The 21,855-nt window shown below is 37.6% G+C and overlaps 1 non-coding gene across 1 annotated transcript; it reads left to right on the top strand.

Annotated features, from left to right (window-relative positions):
* Positions 1-16,941: 16,941 nt before the first annotated feature.
* Positions 16,942-17,048, top strand: LOC120267542. Its single transcript, XR_005538489.1, has one exon. It is a non-coding gene; the product is annotated as a small nucleolar RNA R71 (small nucleolar RNA).
* Positions 17,049-21,855: the final 4,807 nt, after the last annotated feature.

The raw sequence follows: 21,855 nt of genomic DNA, 5'->3' as shown, positions 1-21,855 counted from the left end.
TATCACCATTCAAGCTCGAACGCTCTTATTCCAATTTTGACAGCATAGACACTATAGAGTTTAAAGCACTCAGACAGCATCACAGCATGTCAGTCACCTAGTTCTCAATTAGACTGGGACTTTATGATGCGGCATTCACAAATACAAATGACTACGAGCAGTTACCTACGGATTACCCTGTATTGTTGACACCGAAGCACGTATACAGAGCGCTATGTGGACAGGGGTAGTATGAACCTGGGGTGTCTAAGGCCACATGTCTCTCTCGGACGAGTTGTAGGTATATACGTGCCAATTAGAGCAGGTCAGCTGATAGTCGTGGTAACAGTACTAGTGTGCTCAACCGACAGGAGCTGCTATATCTCTATTTGATGGTACAAAGCACATCGATACACCTGGGACACATCTTGGCAGAGTATATATGACATCAAGGGCAGTATGTCAGATTCAGAGTGATATTCTCCGGCCCCTACATCACGAGACTAGTTATGAGTATGGGTTTCTTGGACACGATTCGAGGAGCAGAGAAGTCAACTATACTTGCCCCCATAGACATAGAGACGATGAGGTTGATGGGGATGGTTCGCAGGGTTCAGCCAGGAGTGTATGCTTCGATTATACCTGCCCCAAAGATAGCTGACGGTGAGGGCAATGATGCCGAGGGTTCTTAGCCTACCCCGAGCCTCAGCCTGCACGGATGGAGACCCAGTCACCTCCTGCGGCATAGGAGGCACCTCCGGTGTGTGAGTTTTCACCATCTCAAGCCCATGATCCATTTGAGAGGCTTAAGAGTGCGGTAGGGGTGCTACTAACCGAGATCACTGAGGCTCGTAAGACACAGACTGCGCACCACGCAGAGGAGATGGCACATTTTGATACTTTACAGTAGTCACTCAAGCGCGACGTGTCTTCACCTTCTATTATGAGACCCCGGACCCCTTTGGCTCCTCCAGCGGCATCATCATAGGTTCATGCACCGATCGATCAACCTAGTCCACCACCACCAGTAGCAGTAGAGTCATTACAAGATGACTGACAATGCCCCTTGCCTATGGTCCGAAAATGCATGTCTTTATCGAAGTAATAAATCCAACATGAGTGGGTATCGTATCCACAAGGAGTACGGAATAAAAATATTTGAATTGTTTCTTAACTAAGCTAAAAGTGAATAATAGTTGTGTGACAAGATGTAATGTAAATAAAAGTAAAAGAGACAATAGAGAAGGCACAAGTAAAGGGGAGGTAAGGCAATCAATATAAATGGGCAACCCGGATATTGTTCCGCCTAGGATAATCGTTTCATGTGCAAAAACCCTCTAGTATGCTTTGTAACTAATGCATTAATGAGAACTAGAGATCGTTCAATACATGATTCCAAATCTAAGGTCAACCATACCTAACTCTATACATATCCCGTAGGTGAAATTGAACAATCTCCCAACTTCCAAATCTAAGTGATAAATCCTCTTCCTAGATGTAGACCTAACCCTTTGGTCCAGGTGAAAGGTCCTTAGCCACAATTAAGCCCTAGGTGCTAAAATCACTTCAACACTTCACTCCGTTGCCTCTGCAACTAAGCCCCAGTGGAAGGTCATCCCTTAGCCCATTCACTCTACCATGAACTTAAAAAACTAGAGGAAATGGAGATAAGATAAATCACATTGGAGGAGAAAGGGGACTCTCTGCTATCTCTCAACTCACCCTCTCAACCTTCTCCAATCTTGCTTTGTCTAACTCTCGTGGTGTGTCACTCACTCACATGGGTTGCCATAAAGAACTCTTAACCCTAGTGTCACTCTAAGAGAGTGTTCAAACAATCAAGCATAAAAGATTAGAACTCAATTAACACATCAATTAATGAAAGCAATATAAAAAGGTTTAATGAAACAAATACATCCTAGGGTTCACAAATCCAAGTACCCACTGGAGTTTTAGCTCTCCATGGAGCTAGTTACAATCAATGATATCGAATGTAAAAACAAGTAATCCATAGAAAACCGCCTCGATAATCGCGACAATAATCTTGTGGAGAAGCCTCTACTCGTCCAAGTGTCCCTTTGTCCGGCCTAGGATACACCACACCTTATCGGTGTCAATGAAAGCTCTCCTACTAACTTTCTTCCAAATGTAGTGTGATGTCAGAGCCGAAGAACCTCTCCCAATCCCTAGCCAATACCTCTCCAAATGCTAGCCGCAACCCTCTCTCAAGTTGGGGAAAAGATGGAGAAAAGAATGTTGAAATCGGGGCTGAAATAGGCTTTAAATAGGGCTGGAATCGGGCATCCACACGGCCCTATGGATTCTCCACATGGCCTGTGTGGAACTTCCAAACAGGCATGGATAATTTCCACACGCCCGTGTGGATTCTTTGAAATTCTCTTTTTCGGCCGGTTGTGAATATTATCTGCTACAATGAATTGCTACAGTGTTTACTACAGTGTCCTCCTACGGTACCGCCCGAAATACTCCCAAATCCATGTTTTCATCGATGTAACGTGAACGGGCACACATTTACATCGTAGGTCGCTTTGCTTTTTCAACAACAGCTTCATCGGTGAAGATCTTGCTATTAATGCACAAGCCGGGATACTCAAATGTGACTTCCTTTGTGCCTCTCCAAATCATTGTGCTAACTTAAATACACGAATGTTGGCACACATTATCGCATCTTGAGCCCGACTTATGTCTTCATGTTTGATCCTTCTCAAGATTTCTTCCAAATGGTGCATTTACGATCTACATTGGCTTCTTTCTTTAACATTCGGCTTCACAACCCTATATGCATGAAAGTAACATCAATGCACAAATATTAGTGTTAAAACCTGATAAAAGTAATGCTCATCATAAGGAAAGAACACTTCGCATTCCTATCACACAAGCACTTATCAAACTCTCCCACACATAAGCTTTTGCTTGTCCTCAAGCAAAAATTAAAACATTAAGGCATAGATGAAGGAAATATTGGAAGTCCTTGGCCTTAGGTTCACCAAAGCATACAAATATATCATTCTGCAAGCAAGGGAAGTCTCAACATTAAATACAAAATGTCAATGCTCTACCTAAAAACTTGAATAAAAAAAGATACAAAACCGAAATCATGTATGTGTGTGTAAACTCGCTCAAGTTAACCCGAGGTATACTCCTCAAAGATCTAAGTAAAAGGGACTTACTTATCTACAAAAAGTAATGAAAATTTAAAAAGATGGTAGTAGCTTCACACATCCTCTAAGGTAGCTCCTTTCCAAAGCGGCCGCTAAGGTAGCTTTCACACTTTCGAGGTGGTAGCTCTTTCTGCATGTGGGTGGCAGCTTTTCACTCATCCCATGAGATAGCTCTTTCTCTTATTAGGGCATAACTAGTATCCGACTTATGAGAGTAGCTTCAGACTTCATAGATGGTAGCTCTTTCCACCCAACAAGCACAACTAAACAATGAAACCTGAAATTAACAAAAAGAAACAACTATAACTAGTCCCTTTTAACATTAAACTTGAGTTTCCAAAAAGAGTTTAAAGAGTGAGTAACTAGTCCATTTAACGCCTAACTTGAGTTTCCAAAAAGAGTTTAAAGAGTGAATAACTAGTCCCTTTAACGTCTAACTTGAGTTTCCAAAAGAGTTTAAAGAGTGAGTAGTGCAACAAGTGTGAATAGGGAAAAAATTCCTAGAAATTCAAGTAAAAACTAGACCATGAGAACATTCAATGTTAAAAACTCTCCTAAACTCAAGAATACAATCATTGCAACTAAGGTGAACCGCCATTGGCTATGTGAGCATGTATAACAATCAAACTAATATAAAAGATATGTGCACAATGAAACAATACTCCCCTGACTCCTAGTGTTGCTTTTGATGTAGATAAATCCTTGGGAGTAAAGTTCCAACGGGTTGTGAAGCACACACGGCCCACATTGCCCATGTCCATGACTAGTTCTCAATTCCCATACTGACAAGACCATCTGCACGCATACACGAGGATGTTCAGTAAAGCTCAATAAAATCAAAAGCAGCTCGAGTATATATAAAAAATAAGGCAATGAATATAACTCGAGACAACAATATGAAAATAAACTCAGAATGAAAATCCTTTATGAGTATAAAAGTCCAAAATAAAATGCAGAAGTAAAGAAATGAAAAATAAAGTCAAGTATCAGTGTCATCATGTCTCTGCTCTGCTGCTGATGCTGGTGCTAGATGAAAGGGTGCCGGTGGAGGTGGTGATGGTGATGCTGGAGGAGCCTAAGGGGTCCGTGGTCACAAAACAAATGATGACGTAGCATCTCACTCAAGAATCTGCTGTAACATATCAAAACGTACCATGAACTCCGGGACCTACGCAACCTGTGTCGCCCAGACCTCCACTATCTCTGCTCGAACCTCAGCAATCTCGGTTCATAGCATCCCCATAGTACTCTCAAGCCTCTCAATATGATCATGGGCTCAAGATGGTGAAAACATGTGCACCGGGGATGGATCCTATGCTACAGGAGGTGCCTCGGTCTCTATCTTTGTCAGCTGAGGTTCGGGAGCAGGCTGAGAAGCCTCGGCATTATCGTCGCCTCCCTCAGCTACCTCAGGGATAAGTGAAATCAGGGCGAACACTCTGGACCGAACTTTGGCAACATCCACATCAGTCTCATTGTCTCTATGCCCAACGGATCAGGTATACTCGCCTTCTTGATCCCCAGAATCGCGGTGAAAAGACCAATAACCATAACCAATCTCATGATATAGGGACCCGAGAAGATTAGTCCTAATTTGGCGTACTGCCCCTGATGTCGTAAATACTCCCCGATGATATGTCCCAAATGGATTAGTATGCTCTGAACCATCGAATGAAGATACAAGAGCTCCTCCCTACTCAAGACGCAGGTTCTATCATCACGCCCGTTCACCGACCTGCTCATAATGGCATGCAAATATTGATACACAGGTCAGGCAAGGCACGTGGCCTTGAACACCCCTGGCTCATACTGGCCCTGATAGCATAGCACTCCATACGCCCTCTACGCGGTCAATGCGCCCGGATAATCTATTGATAACTGAGCATACTCCTCAGTATCCATGAATGCCACCTCGTACAACCCAGTCTAATAGAAAATTATGTTACACTCATGTTGTAGTAATCCCCAGTACTCTGAACTGTATAGCGTTGTCGATGTCAAATCTATCATAAGAACGGTCAAACTCGAATGACAATAACACCTCGAGTGTAAGTGTATGGATAGCAGGCTCTCTAATCGCCAAAAATCGTCTCCACCCTCCATAGGGGCAGACGCATGCCCCTGTGGCTTCTCTATCTAACCAAGAAGAATCACTAAGTGTTTCACACACCCGTGCGGAAATTCTGCACGGGTTTGGACATTCACAGGTCCAACTCATATGGTAGATCGCACGCCCCTATGTCTTCTCAGGATAGAGGAGACCTCTGCTGTAGCAATCCACACGGGCGTGCAGAAATTACCCACACCTTTGTGTTTATCACAGGATCACCCACAGGTGTGAGTCCATGGCCCTTTGTACTCTAGGGAAAAATTGCTAAGTCTGTGCAGGAAGACGCACGCCAGTGCGGAAATTACCCATAAGCATGTGAAACTCACAAGGTCATTTACAGGGGAAAGTCCACGCTCCTGTGCCTTCTCTGGATGAGCTTGCAGTGTAGACCCACGGGCGTGTTGAAAATAACCGCGCCCATGTATTTTCTCTGGATGCCTTAGAAAACTCTGCAGGCTCTGCAGAAAATTTTTGAACATGTATACACATTCAGAGCCTGCCCTACTATGCAAAATACACCAGCTAAAACATGAAAAACTTGCTCAAACGACCAAAACTTCGCCAAATACATTAATGCGCACGATTGCACCAAAAATCCACGAGAAAATCACGGCAATGCATTAAAATATATAGACACCAACACTCGACACCTTATTCATGCAAACACTAAACTAACAACTAAGAAAACAGTAAATACTTGGGTTGCCACCCAAGAAGCACTTGTTTAATGCCAATAAGCTTGACGTACCTTGTATTACCTCACGGGGGTTCATAGATGAAAGTTGCCCTCTTACTTATAGCTTGAAAGCATGAAGAGCAAAGTCTCTTAAAGGTAGAGAGAGAGTTATCGAGCTTGGTACAACCTAGCAATGATTCGTCCAAGTTTTTCAGTTCTCGCACATCCCCAAAAGCTTTGGGGTATTTCTGGTGGTGTATCCTTGCCCTCTTCATCTTCCTGAGCACCTTCTTCATGATACCTAGAGTAGATGGTACTTCCTCGGTTGAACCAAGCATCATTACTTCCTCGTTGTCCATCTTTTGGTCTAACAAACCCTCGTACGGGTCCGGATTGAGCATTTCCTGAATATATTCATCAATAATCTCATCAGTAGTGTCAAGGAAGTAAAGAGTATCATCAATGTCAAGAGAATATCGCATGGCTTCGGCGAGGCGGTATGTGAGCTTATCATCTCCAACCCTCAGTGTCAACTCCCCGCCGTCCATGTTGATCAATGCCTTGGAAGTGCGTAAGAATGGCCACCCAAGTATCAAAGGTACACTACAAGAAAATTTCATTTTACCCACGACAATAAATCCAGGGACACGTTTTGTGGGTATATACACAGGGAATACCCACGGAATAGAAAGGAATTCATAAAATAAAATATATTGAATTTACCTAGGGAATATATTCGGATTTATCCACGGATTTACCTAGGTACTATACATCCCTGGGTAATTTGTGGGTAAAAAAAGTGGATAGTTCGCGCTTGGAAATTACCCACGACATATCCAGGGAATATTTGCGTGGGAGAATTGTTCATGGGTAATCCGTGGGTAAATATAATATTCCCACTGATTACCCAGTAAAGTTGTTTGTGTGTATTGCAATCGTGGATAATCCCTAGGTAAATTAAAAGAAATTTAATTTTGCACCATCACCTACAAATTACCCAGACATGTTATCCATGGGAACATATTCATGGGCAATCCCTGGTTAATCAAATATGTGAACTTTTTGCCTAAATTTTACACATGGATTATCTAGGGAAATGTTTGTAGGTAAATACTTATGGATAATCCTAATGTAATAATAATAATTTAAATATAAGATTTTGATACTAAATATTTAACCACAATTTAGGCAGATCCATTTTTATGGAGATTAATTTAAAAATAATACTTTAAATTTTTTTCTTAATATATTATTTCAAATTTTATTTAATTTTATATTTATATTTGATGGAGAATAATATTATCAAAATTGAATTTTAGATTTATTATAACAATCATTATTAAATAAATAAAAATAAAAATTATAAAATAAATATAAAAAATAATGTCATAATAATTTATTCTATAAATTATTAGAACATCCTGAAAAATAAGATGATAATAAAAAATCAATTGGATATATAAATTAATCAATTAATTTACAAACTTATGAGAATTACTTAATTTACAAGCAAATAAGATTGTTATTTGCACGTCTATTCAAAATCTCACTAGACCAACAATATAAAATATAAAGAGTACATATATGAAAAAATTTAAAACAAAAACCAATATAGTTAAATATAAACAAAAAATGTAGAGTTATTATTGAGTTCTAAATAGATGCTGATGAAAATTAGTCAACTTGTTATTTTATATAAATCAATTTATTGCATATAATTTTTATGTGATTATATAATTTTAGATAAACAATTATGTATTGTAGTAAATGTTTTTAAAACATTATTATTGACTACTAGCATTATAAGAAAATGAATGTGTTTTTCTTTTTGGCCAATAAATATTTGATTTTTAATTATTTTTAAAAAATATTTTTTTATTTGAGATCGCTTAAAAAAATAAATAAATAAAAATTATTGTAATTATAATATTTATAATTCTTATGCATATCAAATAATAATACAAATTTCATGATTAAAATTAAAATTATAATTATAATGGTTTATTTCTCCAAATATTAAATATTAAATAAAACTCTTTTTAAAAATAAAAAAACAAAAAGAAAAATTATAATTGGGCAAATCCCTAATGAAGTCTCCCTCACTCCCTAAGTCACCCAAATCCCTAAGCCTCTCACCCTCGTCGCCATGTTCCTCCACTGCATTCACACCGCCTGCTTAGGACTCCGGGAGTGACCACTGCATGCTGTCGCCTCAAAGCTCTCTCTTCTCATCTATATCCACCTCTTCTAGGCTCCCCACATGCCTAAAGCGCCGCTTTGAAGCTTGTCGCCCTTTTCCTCTTTTCTTTGGATCATCTTCGGTTCCTTTACTTCGTCGGCACCGGCGGTATGCCTCACTCCTCATATATAGATATCCAAGAAAGGTTGTCATTCCTCAAATAAACATCCCATGAATGATGTTTTTTCTTCACATTCTTCAGGTGAAATGGCATGTTGAGGCTTCGTTGGTGCCATCTAGGTGTTTCCGTCATACAGCTTGCTGTAAATATCACTTGTAACTCAGCCCTCTGCCGATGATTTGATGTCTCTCTTTGATCTAGTTTTGCTTTGGCTACTATTAATTGTTAATTTTGTCGATTATGAAGATTATCTGTTTGATGTTTGTTCCCTTTACTTGCTATTGTTCATTTTTCAGTACGGGAACTTGATCGATTGAGAAACCACTCAACTTTAGCTTGATGAAAAGTTCAGCTTTGTTGTGTTATATTAAAGAATAGAAAGTCCTTTATTGAATTTTGGGTTGATTTAAGATAGTTTGTTTGCGACATTCTAGCAATGTGACCTGATTATTTGTTGCTAGTGTGATTTATGTTCATTGGTTGTGTGACTTGCGTCCCCGCTTAGTGGAATATTCATATGTTTTTTTAATGGATGAACGAGAGCTAGTAGTTTCTACTCGTAGTTGTTTTCTTGATGTTTTAATTCATATAATACAATGGAGATTTTGGAACATCAATGTTCTTTATCAATAATGAATGAAGATGATGGTATTCAGTTTGCTAATTTGCTGATGCATAGGCATAATTGTTTTTGTACATGAATCACTTCACTGTCTGTTTATCTTCAACTATTCTTTCCATGATGCAAAATTTAGTGTTTTTTGGGACATATTTTTCATATGATTATCAATTAATATGATATGAGAAAGCTTAGTTTATTTAAATTCAATTATTATGCTATGATGCACAAAAATAGGACACATGACATAGTGATCCTTCTAGCTTTACTTTTAAAGAAAAATCTCCTGTATATTTTGTATAAAACTAAGGCATAAGTATAACTTCTCTAGGTAAATAATTTAGGGAGACTATGGTCTAATTAGTCCATGAAGACCACTTTTATACATAATCAACACATTTAACTATGGAGGATTTTCCTTTAAAAGTAAACATTTTACTAGCCCGTGAATAACAATTTTATATGCTATGATGCACAAAAACAGGACACATGACATAGTGATCCTTCTAGCTTTACTTTTAAAGAAAAATCTCCTGTCGATTCTGTAAAAAACATTCATTCTTCACGGATTGATTTCATCATAATCTTCCAAAATTTATATACTTAGGGAATATTTTCTCATGTTTTCTCATTATATTTTTAGTGTATGGATTTACCAAAAGGGTTAATGAAATGTATAATGCAGTCAATCTTTACTTTGTATAAATCTTTTTACCAAGTGATATGGTCTCCTTAAAATTTTTCTAGATTATATTCCAATACGCAATAGAAGATAAATTTTTTTAAGACTTCTGGCCACTTTAAGCTTTTTCAGGACTTTTTTCAAAACATTTTCCTCATGCTAAACATTTCATTTGTTCTTGAATGGCTTTTTCATGTGCTATGGTGCATAGAAATAAGACACATGCCACAACAATCCTCCAATCTTTATTTTTAAAAGAAAATTTTTCATAATTAACTATCGATTCTAACAATTGCTAGATAAAAAAAAGTCAAGAAAGCTCAAATCCTCTCACCAATGTTCTAACAATGCTATCAAAATGACTGTAAACATTATGATAACAGTCAATATCAAGTCTCTTTATTTGTTCTTATTTTTTTTCTTACCTTCAAGCTGAATTCTCTATTTCATTGTACAGCTTGTTGAAGTTTCGTTTTTCATAAATTTTGTCATTTTTGTTGGAAAGGAAATATGTTTATTGTTCCCTTTTAGATTTGCAAAGAAATAAATTTCTGGGTTTATTTTTATTCGTGGGCAATGTTATTTCAACTCCGTAGCTTCTTGGGACAATCTTGCCTCGGAATCACAAGAAAAAGTATAATTCAAGTTGCTCGGAATCAAGGATACAAGGTAATTTGTTTCTAATATATGTATACACACACTATAAATCTATAGCTTCTTCGCAGGCATTTTTCTTTGTTTCATAAAAAAACTTTTTGTACCATAACAACGGCTCTTTCAAATGTTGGTTTTTAGTATTTTGATTGCACTCTAATAATCATATGGAAGGATTCTGAAGCATATAATCTAGTAGGCTTCATAAAGACCAACAGAAAATCATTTACATATAGTTTAATTATCCAAATTAAACCATAAAAACTTACTCGGAAGTCATACATAAAATAAAGCTTAATATGGAGAAAGACACTTTTGAGAATTTTAGGAGTAATTTCGCTGTTGTTCCGGAGGTGACAAATAACATACTTCTAAATAGTAAATAGAAGTGCTCACACCTAACTATCGATAACTTGTCGTAATGCTTTCAAGCAAGATCAACCCACACATTTACCTTGTTCGGTTGCAAGTCTTTTTATTAAATTATAAAAATGTTGCAATGTATACATTACAATTGAATCATAAGTGACACAGAGAATGGAGAGAGTGCATGGATAAAGAAAACACTCTCAGATGTACAATTTGCAGTGCTTGAATAAGAATACCATGAAGATTCTCCACCTACAGATCTCAACTCCTGCAAAAGAGTTCCATAATACACACCCAATCATTAGTCTATCGGTCTATGACCATTTGGTCATAATAAATTGCACATGCAAAATCAAACATATTATACTAGTTTTATGGCTGCCCATGTCATGCACGATTGACACGAGTAAATTAACAGATCAAGAAAATACTTATATTTTTAGATCTCATTTGTGACTAAATTATGGTAGTAGAGTAATTGTCTTCTTAGGATTTAAAAAATCATAAATGGTGCTCCACTTCTAAAATCACTTGGAAGTGGGAGGTCATGGTTGAGGTGGATTTTTTAATAGGTCTTAAACGTTGTCAATGTCATGGTTACTGCGGAGATTTGAACCATGGTTGGATGACGATACCCAACATTTCAACTATTTGTGATGAGTAAAATTAAATGTTTATATATTTAAACCCACTATTCTTATCTTCTAAATATATGCATGATTCTTAGTGAACACATACACAATCTGAACAAGCACTTGGCATAGCTGACAGGCGGATAATGGACATCTCTAGGAGGGTAACATGAGAATTAATGCAGATACACCTGTAATCTGAGCAGGTAACCTAAGAATTAGAATGACCACAACTGTAATTTACTACGTCACTGAAACTTCTGAGCAAGCAAAACTTGCCTACTCTTTCTAGAATCTAAACAAGTAGAGTAAAATTCAAATTAGGTAGGCCTGTAATATGAGGAAGTAGTAATTACCTCTAAGCAGGAAACAACTCATGCTCCCTCCTCATTATCTTAACCACCAAATTGTTATGCTAACTCCCATTTCTCTTCTTTCTTTACCTATTCGGCTTGAGATCAACTTGTCAATGCAAAATATCCTTGCCAAGATAACAAGCAAAGAGAAATCATGGATTTGTTTTAATAAAGTTTCTTCTATTCTACGAAGTTCGTGGATCTCAAATTGTTTTATAGAACTCAATTCATCTACTCAGTTGCCAAAGGTCTGGCAGTAAACATTTGTACTTTATGAGATATCGCTTAGTACTTGCATGTGCATAGTTGACGATATTGAGACGCTTGTCTATAAAAATTCAGAATATTCTCTAGAGTGAAGTTTTCAGTGTTAACGGAAGATTCATTGTGCCCATACACTATTGTTTTGTCTCACTTTTGAGATTAGTCCTGTAACAAAAATCAAATATATTGATACATTCTTGTCTTCATATGCATGTAGCATATGTATTAGGTCAATTGCAGAACAAGGCTGCTTCTGCTGCATTATCCGAGATCCTCAGAAATGCAAATGAGCACCCCATGGTCAGACATGAAGCTGTAGAAGCACTAGGTTCAATAGCAGGTATTATCACATCATGCTACTCGATATTAATACATCCTTTTTTTTTCTCTATCCTTCTGATTCATAACCTGAGTTTTTGAAATTGTATTTTCATTCTAACAATGTAATAGCTAGCGTAGATCCAACCCCAATAACAATGCCTGTACTGAACTTCTCAAATATACATATCCAAGCAAGGATGTCATTCATCCAAGCTTGAGATGTAGTGAAACTAAATGGATTAGCCTTAATAAGGCTTTTGCACGTGTCAGATTATGATATAAACCTTCTGCTCTTTTTATATATCAATTTAAATCCAATTTGGAATTCCCATATAAAATCAAGCATCTTAACCCCAAATTGCAATACCTGACCTACTAAAATTCTTTAACATGTTTTCGTTGTATTTTGAAATTTTAAGAAAGAAAATATTTGTTTTTTGCTTTTGTTTCTTTTACATGATGGTGATGATGATGATGAAAGGCAAAGTGATGATATGATTAGCTAGATGTCTATATCTTTGAGTGAACATTAAACTGGTTTAATTTACCAAACTAATGAATGAATGTCCAGGAAGAGAGGACCAAGTGTGGAACAGCTTTTTCTTTACTTGCATAGGGTTCCATTTCCCACCTTGGGACTTGGAAGTGGTGGCCGATAACAAGTAAACCAAGAAAAGTATTTTTTTGATTAGTATTTAAAATCACCGACCAATAACAAAGAAAAAATATATCTTTGATCTGGTTAAATTGGTGGTATACATTTCATATTATTATGATATATATATCATACTAAATATATTATGATATACGTTTCATATATAAATATAGTTTTACCAGCACATGAACTTAAAACTATATCGCTTAATATTATTGTGAGGCAAATCACTAAATTTTTTTCGTGTTTTTTTTTTTATCTGGTTAAATTGGTTTTTCAATTGGTCGGTTGAATTTGTTTTTCGAAGAAAAGTATCATATGATTTTGATTGAGTTGGTATTAATTTAAATATATTTTTAAAAAGTAAATCTATATTTTATAATTAATGATGGTGTTATTTAATGTTTATTATTATATTTAATTAATTGAGATAGGTGAGATAATCTTCATCTTTTAGTTTTGATATTAAATATTGATAAACCATAGATTGGTACCTTAGGTTTTGACTTAACATAGGAATGAAATAAAGGACAAATCATTATCTCTTTTTAAAGGATTTTTCATTTCATTTGGGGTTTTATATTTGTTAATACTTTAGTTTGGTTGTTTGTATCCTAGCTATGATGTAATGGATTTGAATATAATATTAAAATAAGTTGAGGGAAAAGGAAAGAAAAGCGAAATGGATGACTGGATTTGTGAGAACCAATCAATAGCATTTATTTAACTTGATTAATTCTGAACATTTCTTTAATTTTTTTCTTTATCTTTTTAAATCTTTATCAATCTTCTTTATGCTTTTTTATCAATTTTCTTTATTATTTCAAATAGACTCTTTATTATCTTTTACCTATCTTCTAGAGACTATTAAATCTTTAATGATTTTTTGAATCCTACTTATCTTATATCTTATCTTAGGAGTGTCATTGCTAAAACATGATTTACATGCTTGTAGGCATCTACAAGAGAAAGATTAGGCAACTATATAGGAGTGCCTACCAGATTAATGGCTGGCTAGTGAGCTTAATGGCGAATTTGTTCTAGCTGTTTATTTATTAATTATTATTATTATTTTTTGTTGTTGTTGTTTTTATTTATTTATCTAAACTTTTATATTTTTCCAGAGTTTGGTGTGACAAAACAATTCACTTTCTTTATAGTAAAGAAGTAGCATCCTTTTCTGCAAGTTGAATTGGGAAAGCACTAGAGGTTCCACTTTATTCTAAGGTTTGATCCCCATTAAATGGATCAAGGACATACACACAAACACAGGTCTCATGGCTTCTTTATATTACTTTTCAACATTTTGCCTTTCCTTTTCTCACTATTCTAATTCCAGCCTCTTATTATGGGTATTGTCAAGCATCTTCACTGCCCATAATACAACCAGTTTGGTAACATCCTAAAAGTTCATCCAAAAAGAATTCAGAATTTCAATTGCAATTGCACTCAAATCACGAATATATTTTACATAATATATATTAAATATATACATTCATATAGTTTTTAATATTTTACATAATATTATATGAGTGCGTGTGTGAACATTGAATTGTAACAGTTTTGTAGCAAAAGAAAAGGTATGAGATTTTTTTTAACTTGATATTATATTATATTTTTCCTAATGACTTTAAAATTTGAAAAAAAAATTCTGATCTTAAATTCCGGAGAAATATTTGGAGTTCTTCCGAAAAGATTTGATCTTTTATTTAATTTTTATGTTTTTACAAAAGTTTGCACTTTAACCAATGGAAAAAGCAATTATTTTACAAACAAGTGTAAGAGTGTAAGTAGGCAAAATACCCTTTTTTACAGGGTGTTAATCCATTTACAGGGTTTTATATGAAAAACCCAGCCTCTTCTTTGTTCATTCTTTTGACCTCTTTTAATAAATGTGCTTTTTATTATAATCAAAGTGGTACTAATTAATGCTATGTTCATGTATTTTTGGCATCTATCTTTAGATGATTGACATAATGACTATTTTTCATTATTAGGAGGGAATTTACTAATGTTATGTTGATTTTTGCCCTATTTGTAGAGGAAATAAAATGAGAACTGATCGGGAGTGGATGTATAACAGACTTGTAGATGGACGTAGATATATTAATCCTGAATTTTTGGTTGGAGTTGAGACATTTGTTGAATATGCTTGTCATCAACCAGCATTTATGGATTGTGACAAAATAAGGTGTCCCTATTGTAAATGTCAAAACCGAAGGTATCTTTTAACTGATGAAGTCAAGTTGCATCGTACTAGAGATGGATTTGTCAAGGATTATTATGAATGGGTTTGCCATGGGGAACCTTTAGATATATCAAATCCTTTTAACCTTGTGAGTGAGTGACACACCACGAGCGTTAGACAAAGCTAGGTTGGAGAGGGTTGAGAGGGTGAGTCGAGAGGTACAGGAGCGTCCCCTTTCCCCTCCGAAGTGATAGATTCTACCTCCGTTCCTCGAGTTCTTTGTGGCCATAATAGAGTGAATGGTCTAAGGGATGACCCTCCGCTCGGGCTTAGTTGCGCGTGCAACGGAGTGAAGCGTTAAGGTGATCTTACTATCTAGGGCTTAATCATGGTTGGGGACCTTCCAGCTGGACCAAAGGGTTAGGTCTATAATTAGGAAGAGATTTATCACTTGGAATCCTTAGAGCTCATTGCAACTCTATTCGAGTGTGAGGTTGAGAGGTTATCTAATCTTTCCTCCGGGACATGTATAGAGTTAGGCATAGTTGACCTTAGGTTTGGGACTATGTATTTATGGATTTTCACGACTCACCATTGCATTGATTAGGAAGCATAATAGAGGGTTTTTGCACTTGAAACGATTGTCCTAGGTGGAGCATTATCCGAGCACCCCATCTTTATCGATTGTCTTACATCCTCCTTTACTCGTGCTCTCTTACTTGTTGTTTTTTACTTTTCAGAATTGAATCATTGTCACACTTATCACTACTGATCTTTCACATAGCTAAGAAGCGGATTAAGTGTTTTAATTCCCTACTCCCTGTGGATTCGATACCATAAACCCGTGCACTTGCGGGATATATGCAAGGGGACCTTGTCAGACATTTGGGACAATGCCTTAATAAAGGGAATGTTGATATAGAGTTGCTTAAACAAACTCAGGAACTTCTTATACTGTTCATCCCCTTGGTCATTCTTCAATCTAGAGGGATAACGGATTCTTGCCTTGAAAGGTGGGGGTGCCACCTCTTTCTCTTTGCTTCGTTCCTCCTCAACCTCTAGGACCTCGTGTGCATCTACATTGTGCTTCTCACTCCGAAGCCTACCCTCAATCTCACGATCACTTCTTAATGTGATCACCTTCACATGCTCTCAAGGATTGGTCTCGGTATTACTCGGCAAGCTTCCTTGTGGTCTCTCCGATAGAGAATTCGCAATTTTCCCAAGTTGATTCTCAAGATTGTGCAAAGAAGTGATGTGATTGCAAAGTGTAGCCTCGACTGATTGAAACATTACATCCGATGATTACACAAATCTAGTCAAGGCCTTATCTAAATCTGTCATTTGGGTTTCCAAGCCTGAAATTCGGTTCTCCATGTTTGGGGCTTGATGCTGTTGGAAACCTGGTGGTGCCATGGCCTTTTGTAGTCCTTGGTTGCTCCACGAGAAATTGGGATGATTCTTCCAACCCAGATTGTAGGCGTTGCTATATGGATTTCCTTAGTTCCTCATTGCATTACCCATAAAATCGACTTTCTCCACTGACGATGCATCACCAATAGAGATCGGGCAATCGGAGGGAGCATATCCTCCACCACACCCGGTGCAAGTAGTCACGATTGCCACTCTATTAGAAGTTAGAAGGTCTAACTTCTTATTCAATGATTCCACTTGAGGCGCCAATGAAGTTAATGCATCTATTTCATGGAGCCCGGCCACCTTTTTCCTTTCCCGCACATTCCACTGATAATAGTTCATGGCCATGTCTTCTACTAACTGTTAGGCTTCTTCCGGGATTTTACTCCCCATTGTACCTCCTGCGATGGCATCTAGCAATTACCTTGTACTTGGATTCAACCCATTGTAGAAAGTCTGAATAATCATCCATTCGGAAAATCCTTGTTGTGGGCACCTCCTCAAAAGATCCTTGAAGCGCTCCCATGTCTCAAACAATGACTCTAACTCCATCTGCACAAACGATGATATCTCATTGAGAAGCGTAGCCAACTTCCCCGGAGGATAGTATCTAGCAAGAAAGGCTTCGACCATCTCATTCCAGTCGTGATGGAGGCCTTGGGCAAAGAATGTAGCCACTTCTTGGCTTTTCCCTTGAGAGAGAATAAGAAAGCTTGACAACTCTCCCTATACCTTCAAAAGACTATGTTCATCGTGCTTCTAAGCCATGGGTAAGAGGGAAACCTTCATATATCAGCGCCCGTGAGGTAAGACAAGGTACGTCAAGCTAAGTGATATTAAACAAGCGCTTCTTTGGAGGAAACCCAAGTCTTTATTGTTTTCCTAGCTTTTAGTTTAGTGTTTGCATGGATAAGGCATTAAGTGTTGGTGTCTTGAGTCTTAGATGCTTTTGCTATGATTTTCTCGTGGACATTGTGGCGTTATCATGTGCCTAATCATGTGTGGCAAAGAATCTTGGTCGTTCAAGCGTGTTTTTCTTGTTTTCTCTAGTTAAAATTACATTATTAGGCAGGCTCTAAGTGTATATTTGTGTTCAGGAATTTGCTACAGAGCCTGCACACGGGCATGCGTTTTCATTTAGAGATCATCTCGAGATGGCACAGTGGCGTAGACTCGCCCCTGTGAGCGACCTTGTGATAGTCCACACCCTTGTGGAATTTTCGCACTGGCGTGTGTTTCCCTGCAGAGACTTAGAGATTTTTCCTGAGAAGACACAGGGCGTGGACTCATCCTTGTGGATGATTCTGTCAACAAATCCATAGGTGAGGGTAATTTCCACAAGCTCGTGTGGTTCTCTGCAGAGAATTTCTCCTCCATCCCTAGAAGACACAGGTCCGTGTGTTTGCCCTTATGAATTGCCCAGTAAGGATCCAGGCCCGTGTGGAATTTCTGCAAGAGCATGTGAAACACTTAGAGAATTTTCTCAGTTGGAAAGAGAAGCCACAGGAGCGTGCGTCTTCCCCTGTGTGTCGGGCACATGGGCATTGGAAGTTTCCACACACCCATGTGAATGTGTTCAAAGTAAAGGAGTGTTATCCCAAAAGCACACAAGGACGTGCGTCTACCCTTGTGGATGCTCTTTTGGAGCCACATGGGCGTAGGTAATTTCCACACGCCCGTGTAGATGTACATAACGTCAAGAGGTGCTAGTTTCCTTTAAAGTCTCATCGTGTTTCTTTATTCTCACACTCCTAATAAATAAGAGAGTGCACTCTTACTCTCTCCCGACCTCGCACCATCATTTTAGATGGTTTTTTACTTGTTTTTCCAGCCTATTCCAAGTTCTACATCTTCAACTTGTCTGTAAACCCTCTTTCCTTCTTTTCTTCATCAATTCTTGATTTTAATCAATGAAACTAGTGAATGTGGCTTCGTTTCTACAATTAGAAGGGGTATGTATGCTTAGGAAGAAATTAGAAGAGATTTAATGATACATTTGTGAGTTTTTAGCGTACGACGGTGCGGTTTTCACGCCCCGTGGATCCACACGGGCGTGTGGCAATTCCACACAACCATGTCGATTTCTGCTGTATTATTCTATGAACTTCTTTGATCGATTGTTCTTTAATTTCTACAGATATGGCATCTCGGTCAAAGAGGCAAGCTGAGAAACGTCCGCGTGAATCATCACCTGAACCCTAACAGATGGAATTCATGATTCCCGAGCATCAGGCTTGATTTTAGAGATTGGCAAAGCTAAGGTTTGGACAGACACGTTTTCCCGATATGGATACAGTGAGAGAGGTTAATGGGACAGGTGACATGGTAAAGGAGATAGAGGAGATGCTTGCGGTAGGCGGATGGGTTGGTTGTTAAGCATACGGTATCCTACGATTCGTATGTTGACGCTCGAGGTGTTATCATCATTCGAGTTCGACCGCTCTTATTCTAGTTTTGATAGTGTAGACACTATACAGTTTAGGGCACTCGAACAACATCACAGCATGTCAGTCACCGAATTCTTAATTAGACTTGGACTTTATGATGCGACATTCACGGATACAGATGACTACGAGCAGTTACCTACGGATTATCCTGGCTGGTTGACACCGGATCCTGTATACAGAGACCTATGTGGACATTGGCAGTATAAACCCGCGGTGTCTAGGGCCACATATCTCTCCCAGCAGAGTTATAGGTACATATACGCCGTTCTGAGTATGTCAGTTAACGGTCGTGGTGACAATACTGGTGTGTTCAGCAGACAGTAGCTACTATATCTCTATTCGATGGTACTAAGTGCACTGATGCACCTAGGACACATCCTGGCAAAGTATATAGGACAACAGGGGCAGTATGTCAGATTAGGAGTGATATTTCCGGGCCCCTACATCACGAGACTAGTTATGGGTATGGGTTTCTTGGACGTGATTCGAGGAAACGAGAAGGCAAGTATACCTGCCCCCTGGACATAGAGATGATGATGTTGATGGGGATGGTTCGCAGGGTTCAGCCGGGAGTGTATGCTTTGATTACACCCACCCTAGAGATAGCCAAGGATGTGGGTGATGATGCCGAGGGTTCTCAACCTTCCCCCGAGCCTCAGCCTGCACTGATGGAGACCGAGGTACCTCCTGCAGTACAAGAGGCATCTTCGGTGCGCATGTTTTCACCATCTTAAGCCCATGATTGATTTGCAAGGCTCAAGAGTGCGGTAGCGGTGCTACGGATCGAGATTACTGAGGTTCGCAAGACGCAGGCTGCACATCATGTAGAGGTGATAGCTCATTTCGATGCCTTATAGCAGTTACTTGAGCGCGACGTGTCTTCGCCTTTCATTATGATACCCCGGACCCCTCCATCTCCTCCAGTGGCATCATCACAAGTTCATGCACCGATCGATCCACCTATTCACCACCGCCAGCTGCAACAGCAGAGCCGGCACCGGATGACACAGACGCTTGATGCGTCTTTGCTTTGCTTTGTCTTTATATTTTTCATCTTTCTTTCTTCATTTTAATTTGGACTTGTATAATTAGAAAGGACCTTCCTTCTGAGTTTATCTTTTATTTTTATCTCAAGCTGTATTTCATTGCCTTCTCTTTTATATACTTGGCTGTTTTTTTTTATTGAGCTTCACTGAACCCCCTTGTGTATGTGTACAGATATTCTTGTTAGTATGGGAATTGAGAACGAGTCAGGACACGGTTAATGTGGTCCGTGTATACTTCACAACCTTTTGGAACTTTAACCCAAGGATTTAGCAACATTAGGAGTCAGGGGAATATTTTTTCAATTGGCTACTCCCACATATTTACTTGATTGCTATACTTTCTATTGTGCTTGCATATGTATACTGAGCCCAATGTAGATCTTAAGTGTGGGGAAAAGTTCACTTTGCACATGTCTTTTTCGCAAGTTTTGATTGACATACATGCTCACGTAGCCATTGGTGGTTCACCTTAGTTGCAATGCTTATATTCTTGAGTTTAGGAGAAATTTTAACATTGAATATTCTCATCCTCTAGCTCTAGTTTTTACTTGAATTTTTAGGAATTTTTACCAGATGAATATTTCTGCACCACTCACTCATGAAACTCTTTTGGAAACTTAAGTTCGATGTTTAATGGACTAATTAGTTTTATTTCTTGTTCCATTTTGGTAAAAAAATGGAAATTGAAAACAAGGCAACTTTAACGGGCACACGTTTATGCCATAGATCGCAACTCTTCGTCAATCAAAAGCCTCGTTGGTTAAGATCTTGCTATGAATGCACAAGTTGGGATATGCAAATGTGACTACCTTCGTGCTCCTTCAATGCATTGTAATTGCTTGAATACATGGAGGTTGGCACACATTCACGTATCTTAGAGCCCCACTTGTGTCTTCTCATTTGTTCCTACCAAGATTCCACCAAATAGTGCATTCACGATCTACTTTTGGCTTCTTTTCTGAAAACATAGCTTCACAACCCTACATGCGCAAAAGAACACAAATACACATGTATTAGCGCATAAACTTGATCAAAGTACACTACAAGAAAATTATTGTTTAGAAATATTAGTTTCCGTTTCTAATCCGTTGCTAATTCACTTTAGCAATTGATTAGAAACAGAATTTATCTATATCGAATACCCTTGTTTCTAATTTAAATAGAAATAGGAAAATATTCTGTTTCTAGATTTAGAAACGGATTGAAAATGGAAAGCATTATGTTTCTAATATTTGAAAAATTAAAATAGAATAAGACGTGTTGCTAATCCATTTCTAAGTTACAAAAATATAAACGGATTCCAAATGGAATATTTTCTGTTTTATATTTGTTCTCCTATTAAAAACAATAGCTTTTTTGTTCCTAACCCATTTCTAAAGTTCTTTAAATTAAAAAACAATATTCAAACAAATAAATTTGTTTCTAATCCATTTCTAACATTTAAGTCAATAAAATAAAATAAAAATTATGTGCCTAATTTTTTTAAAAAAACATGCTACATAAATTTTTAACCTAGAACACCAACAAATAAGATAAACTCATCAATTCATACAAAAAAAAAAATATTTAAGTATATATGTTCAACACAAAATAATAAGTATACGACAAATACAACTATAAGTCAACATCATGATCATCATTAAATGATTGTGAGTCCTGTGTGGTAAACTGCGACTGCTAAAGAATCCTCCTCTCAAAACTCATCATCATGTCCTTCATTTGACGCATCATCTCCACACGATATTCGTCCCTCTCCTCTTTCATTTCAAGCAAATGTTGTTGAAGCTTCATGTTAATATTTTGTACTTAGCCAAGCGTCTGTTGAAGCACCTTGTTATTATCTTGTATTTGGTCAAGCGTCTGTTGAAGCCTCTCCTCATGATCTTGGACTTGACTAAG

The sequence above is a fragment of the Dioscorea cayenensis genome, chromosome 1, assembly GCF_009730915.1.
Source record: "Dioscorea cayenensis subsp. rotundata cultivar TDr96_F1 chromosome 1, TDr96_F1_v2_PseudoChromosome.rev07_lg8_w22 25.fasta, whole genome shotgun sequence".
In the NCBI taxonomy this organism is placed as follows: Eukaryota; Viridiplantae; Streptophyta; class Magnoliopsida; order Dioscoreales; family Dioscoreaceae; genus Dioscorea; species Dioscorea cayenensis.
Note: the sequence above shows the minus strand (reverse complement) of the source record. Positions and strands in the feature narration are given on the sequence as shown.